Raw genomic sequence first — 6000 nt, forward strand, 5'->3', positions numbered from 1 at the left:
GAAAGCTTGTTCCAGTCAGGCAACCGGTGAGCATCTGGGAACAATAGAAACTGATCCCCGCACCTCCAGCATACCAGGAGAATGCTCAAACCAGTAGGCCACCGCTGCTGTCCTGTAGATGCTTCTATAATACTAGTAGCTGTTTTTTTTAATAGTAGCCATAGTAGCTGTTAGTAGTATAGTACGCGTCGTTCAAAGTCTTTAGGCTGCACATAGCCTGCAATAGGTGCTTAGCAGAGGGCTCCGGGAGAATTGCGACCGCATGAGGTCGTGTAACACTCGCTGTCATTGTTTCTAGCCACCGCGACCGGGATTCGATCCCGCGACCTTGGCCTCAATTAACCCCCTATCCACTAAGTCAGTAGAGGTGGTATCGGTAGTGGCACAGTAACACCTCGTTGATTTGAACCCCGTTTATTTCCGAAAGGGGGCAATTCGGGTATTGCATACGGTTCCGTCAAACACATATACAGTTGAATGGCGTGAAACCCTCGTTAATTAGGGGGAAATTGGCCGCGCTTCGATTAATTCGGACAAGCGGCGGAGCTCGCATGTGCACAGGGCACCGGATGTGGAGGGACTGTGACGCTGAATTAGCAACTGGGAACTCTTGTCTTTGTAGCGCGAGTGGCGATGGCGTCAAGCCGAAACGCAAAGGTGACGTAGTTGTCGTTATGAGGGTCGTAAAAAAAAGGTACATCGAGATATTTCCTACATTGTTTTCGTTGTATGCGCATCGCGGAGCCTGTAATCGTTTTGTACTACAGCGTGTGTAAGAAAGCATGGTGAGCTGTTTTTTTTATATTTCGCGGTATGTGTGTGCGAAGGAGGGAGGGGGATGACGAAGCTGCTGATTTCCTGAGTGTCCTGAGAACTCATGCGCACGGTTAATCTGACTATGTATAATTTGGCGGAACTGTGAGAAATAGCTACTGCAACGGACACTTCCAGCATGAACAATCAACGCTTGCGTATATTGCCGCACTGTTAACCACCCTAGTAGCGTTATGAAGCGGCCGGCCTGAATTATTTGGTACTGGCTTAGCACTGGACATTCTAGGGGCTAGAGTTTTCTCCGGGTTCCTCTCTAGAGTTCTCTGCCTGCTGCCTTGCGCGTCCTAGCTATAGTCTCAGTAAACCTTCTCTCTTTACGCCAACCGTTTGTCGGTGACAATATTTTCGTGTGGAAATAAAGGAATGTTAATGTGGGGCACCTTGTTATGGTTTTTTTATGTCCCGCAGATAATTAGACTACCGTTTATTTATACATCTCTGCGGTACTGCGAAATCCGAATTAGCTGAATTTTAATGTAGTAGCAATAGCTGTATTAATATCCGCATTAGTAATAGCTGTAGCTGTAGGAGCAATAGTAGTAGAAGAGTTAGTAACAGTAGTCGTAGTAATAGTAAAATAGTAGCTACATCGATAGTAATAAGTATTTTTATTAATAGTAGTACTAGTAGCTGTAGTAAATACCGGTTCAGACGGGGCTAGTTTGCAATATCCATGATCTTCCAACTTTGTGCTTTTCAAAGCGACATGAATCAGTGTAAAAGCAAAAAGGACGCTATTGTGCGGCTATCACCTGAAAGTTTATTTCTGACTGCATACTTACTCTAACCCGTCTATTAAGAATACGCCTTTTGCGATTCGAGGACCGCAATAATAACAACGCCATTTCCTGCTGATTCGCCACCGCACGCATTCAGAATTTGGTTTATTCCAATGCGGGTATGGGCCTTTGAGTATACAGACAACAGCGGCACTCGCACAATGCAAACACAATACAAAAGCTCGAAAAAGAAAGCAGGACAAGAACAAAACGTCCGCATCTGCAACGCCGTCACGGTCACCTGAATATAAGGAACGGGCTTTCACATGGGCGATAACACTCTCCAGTGCGTTCAGAAGGCTTCGATGGAGGTGAATGAACGATGGTTGAGCAAGCTATTCCGCAATTCGGGTAGAGCTCAACAATGGTGGGACCTTTTCATTCATATGTGTATTTTAGTGTGGCTCGAGTCACTCATATGCTTTATTTTTTTGTATTTTCTTATAATGATTATTCTGATTGGTTTTCGTAGTCCCAACATTACAGTGTTACTTAGTGCATCGCCTTTGTTTAGATTCAATCCATATCTGAGTGCGGATGACTCGTGTGGTTTTGTAACCTATGATTATGCATTGCTGTGTTCTGTAAATGTCTCCCAGAGGCACATTGCGCTGTGTGCGTTCCCGTGAACAATCTTGAACAGACGACTGCAGAATGCGCGAAAGGCTGTCCGCTACCACACATGAAAGCACATGAGTTAGATTTGCACTTCCACTATTTCGTCCCGAGCTAAGGGCCGATAACACAGGTACTAGGATGTGATTCGCCTTCAGCTCACGTGTGACCCTAACTTCTGTTAACCAAAGGACCACTCAACCCCACTCCCGGGCAAATAAATAATTAGTGCGAATTTTCTCCTCAAATGGCTCTGTGAGCGATATTAACGGCGACGGAGGTGAAACAAGCCGTCGATGAGCGAATGTCGCGAAAGCATGCACTTTGCTGGAGGGTTTGGTGTTGGATACACTGCTGTGTATTTTCTGCTTGATGCTATTCTCAAATATTGTGTAGGTTCATTAGAAATGTATACATATGCGTTTCTATGGGGGCTGCATGCACGCGGCTGAGTCTAAGCCCGCGCGTTTCTCAAGGAAGAAGAAAGCGAAGAAGACTGGACCACCGCGTGATCTGCAGTTGTTCCGGCTTGAGAGACTATCTTGACGTCGCTATCTCCTAGACTGACAGAAGAATGAGCGACAACGGTACCACCAGTCCCAGAAGCGACGGTGCAGATGTCCCATCGCCCAAGCGTCTCTCCAGCCGGTCTGCTCATCCCGTGGCAGCACCAGATGCGAGGTGAGCCCTACGCGGTAGGCTTTTGAGGAGAGGTAGACGAGGAAATCCCCCCCCCCCCCCCCCTCCGCCGTCAGTTCCTGCACTCCCGTCTTGTTCCTACCACTCCTCTCCTCGCACGTCATGGCGGTTGTCGGTTAGGAGAGACAGCCAGATGTGCCGGAGTTGTATATTCGGTGGTGCGAGCCAGTTCTCCCACGAGGCAATCGGCAGGGCTTGAGGAAGGTGGTACCAGGTGTTGAATACTACGATTCTGAAGCCGGGCTGCTGGCACATTGTGCGTGCATTTTTAGCGTGTTAGCACTAGAGAGTCCACTCAGCCGTTTAGTCTTTGTCTTTGAGGTTTCTCTGTGCGTCCAGTGGGTTGTGTTCAGCCTGTCCTAGGTGGCCCCCTTAGGAGACAAGTGGGTCACCTAGATCACGCGACCTTTTGATGTCATCACAATTTCTGGAATAGCAACCTGGGTCTTACAAGCTCCAGCGGTGGCAGCTTCTGCCATCGCAAGTCAGTGGCGCGTCGCTTAATCGCTGCACCACTGCGCCAGGAGTAGTAAGGGCACTTCCAGGGATCTACGAATATAAAAGAAAATGACCAATTCGGCATTCATGGGCCTGGACCCATTAACGCTATTGAGGATACTGAGGCGGTTTTCGAATCAGCTAACCTTCTAGGGTTTTGAAGTACTGTCATTGCTGATCACTTCTGTGAAATTATTTTTTCGATTTTGGCTAAAACAGTGGCGCAATCACCAATTAAAAATGCGATGTTTAAATTTCCCGCGCCCCGCGCGAGCGCAGGAGAGGGGAACAGCGGAGAGGGAAACCTCGTCTATGTCGACCAGCGTGACGTCATGTTGAGGAGCCGGGGATGCTTCGGCGCACCCGAGCGCGCTTTCAGCGCGCGTTGTTTCTCGTGCTGCATGCGTTGTTCCTCGTACTGCGTGCGTTGTGACGTACAAAGCGTGTCAGCTGACCTTGAGAATCAGATTCAACAGGCACTACTCTGCGTTCGTGTCCACGAACAACTACGGCCGCGACTGTGTCGTCTTCCACTGTTTTCCGCAAGATCACAAGCTCGCAGCGCAACCGCTCGCTTCTGTGACGAAGAATTCAAGCCGACTAAAACAAGCTTACTCTGCTCGAAACACTTTCGTAAGAGCGGCTACAGGCAGAGCTTGTCCTAGTGTGATCTCTGGAGATTTCTGTCGAAAAGCCGCGGCTGAACCATGACACAGTTCCATTGATTTCCTCGCGCATAAGAGGCGTGTCACCATTCCGAAGAAGCGCCTCTTTTAAAAGTAGAAACATGCTCACTTAGCCCCTGAAGAAACCTTATAGAGGCTTAAGCATGTGTCGCTCTCCTCAGCTTAGGTGCGGCCAGACCACCTGAGACGTGCTCAGCAAGGCTCGGTTAGTGATTTTATACTCGGTTCGACGTGTCCAAGCAAGTAAGCAAGCAAGCAGAGCAAAGCACAATAAAGCAAAGCAAGCAAGCATCGAAGCTCTTCATATGCGGCATCTCGTTTAATCCTAGCTAAGCAATTAAAATGAAAGCGTTCGACGCTGATTTCGGATGCAAATTTATGAGAGAAATGAATGCCAACCGAGTTTTTGCAAAAAAACGCCGCAACCTTATTCGGTTTCTTCAAGTTGTGGCAGCGGGCGAGTTGCAGCTAGCTTGGCTTTTAAACACACATATAGTTGGCAACTACTTCACTGAACCTAAACTGCAAATCTAGGAAGGGCGAACGTTTCCGAGGCAGCGATTAATATTTTCTGGCATCTGCTGAACGCGCCAGGAGTGAAGCGTATTTGTGCGCGTATTTGGCTTGGTTTCCAGCACACCATGATTGCGTCACTATCTTGTGGTCACATGCCTCGCAGTGCTTGGCCACTGCGCTTCGCTAATTTTGACACCAACTTTGTGCTCCTTCATCGTTTCCTTGAAGTACTTTCTTGCCCCAACCTGGAACGCCGGGTACTGAGAACAGGATTTTTTGTACACAGTGCTTTGGGCCTTTTCTTTAGGATGACGCTCTTTCGGGCGAGCCAGGAGGCGTCCGGTGGTGGTAATTGACTTGAGCATTGTTCGCACCCCTTCCTTTCCGAGAATACGAGCCGAGGTTGTGCTGGCACCTTTTACGCATGGTCTGCATCGCGTCTTTGACGCTGGCGTATGCTTGTGCTAGGCATAGAATTTTTTGCTTGTGTCTTTTTTGGTTTCAGGCGATACGTGGAATGAGCAAACTGTAGTATCCTTTTCTTCGGTGGTCAGTAAAAAAAAAATACTCGCCGTATTCGCTTTTACAACGACACAGAAAGCTGCGATCTGCCCTCAACGCAGCGCCGGCTCCGCATCGGCAGCTTCTCCAGTCCTCAAAGTGACGTCACGACCTCTATTGACCAATCACGGGCGGCGGCGCGCCGCGCGGCGTGCCCTGCGGCACAGGCCGCATATTTCGGCTAAAAAAGGCAATTCGCGCTTGTTTTTGCCTTATTTGGATGCGATATTCCAGTATACAGCATGAAAAACTATAGGATGCCGCTGCCAGCCCGATTTTCAGAAAAAGTGCTTCAGTCTCCCTTTAAGTGTCCCCTCCAGTGAAACTGAAATTGCGAAACTGAAGTTAAAACCGAAGTTCTAGAGCGCCTAATACGTACTCTCCTAACTACGCATATCGTCCGTATTTTTTTTTTTTTGTTTTGACGGGTAGCACCCACCATAGAAGCAGGAAGGGCGTCAGGTCAGCCCCTGTAAGAGTGTGCGTACCGCAGGGGTGGTGGTGGTGGTGGTGGTGGTGGGGGGGGGGGGGGGGGGGGGGGGGGGTTGATAAAGCTCGTGTCGTAATAAAGCGCCTTCTCGCGTAAAACCTTCGAAGGGGATGCAGGAGAGTGGTAATGCGTTTTCAGGGCTGTTAGTGGATAGCTGCCCAATCTACGTCGCTGCTCCCGATTTTCGCATGATTCAGGATTCAGGGGAAAGAGTGAAATTTGCATAGAGACAGGACATTAGCAAAGGTTCCGTTTCGCTCATCGCGGACTGCTTTGTGCGCGCAGGGGGAAGAAAAAGAAAAAATCCGTTCAGTCGCCGTCA

Source organism: Amblyomma mixtum, chromosome 2, assembly GCF_055824585.1.
Source record: "Amblyomma mixtum isolate Tamu chromosome 2, ASM5582458v1, whole genome shotgun sequence".
In the NCBI taxonomy this organism is placed as follows: domain Eukaryota; kingdom Metazoa; phylum Arthropoda; class Arachnida; order Ixodida; family Ixodidae; genus Amblyomma; species Amblyomma mixtum.